Raw genomic sequence first — 684 nt, forward strand, 5'->3', positions numbered from 1 at the left:
GAGTGCAGTGTCCACTCCCGGCCACCGCAACCTCGACCTGCTGGGCTCTGGCGATCCTTCTGCCTCAGCCTTCCAAGTAGCAGGAATTACAGGTGCACCTACCACATCCGGCTAATTTTTTTTATTTATTGTAGAGATGAGGTCTCACCAAGTTGCCAGGTGGGTCTCAAACCCATGGGCTTAGGCAATCCACTCACCTCGGCCTCCCAAGGCGTGGGATTACAGGCTGAGCCACCGAGCCCGGCTTTTTTATTTTATTTTTTTTAAAGTCTTACTCTGTCACCCAGGCTGGAGTACAGTGATATGATCATGGCTCATTCACCTCCTCAGCTCAGGAAATTCTTCTGCCTTAACCTTCCAGGTAGCTGGGACTACAGGTACCATCACATCCAGCTAATTTTAAAAAAAATTTTTTTTTGTGGAGTTGAAGTCTCACTGTGTTGCCTAGGCTGATCTCAAACTCCTAGGCTTAAGCAATCGTCCTTGCCTTGGCCTCCCAAAGAGCTGGGATTACAGGCATGAGCCACCATGCCTAGTCTAATGTCAATTTAATTGAATTATAGGACACCCATGAAATTGATTTATTTCTGGTATTAAAACATGAAAGAAGCCGGGCCCGGTGGCTCAGCCTATAATCCCGCGCCTTTGGGAGGCTGAGGTGAGTGGATTGCCTGAGTTCGCGGG

The sequence above is a fragment of the Carlito syrichta genome, unplaced genomic scaffold, assembly GCF_000164805.1.
Source record: "Carlito syrichta isolate Samal-C Ts95f unplaced genomic scaffold, Tarsius_syrichta-2.0.1 Scaffold308864, whole genome shotgun sequence".
NCBI lineage: Eukaryota > Metazoa > Chordata > Mammalia > Primates > Tarsiidae > Carlito > Carlito syrichta.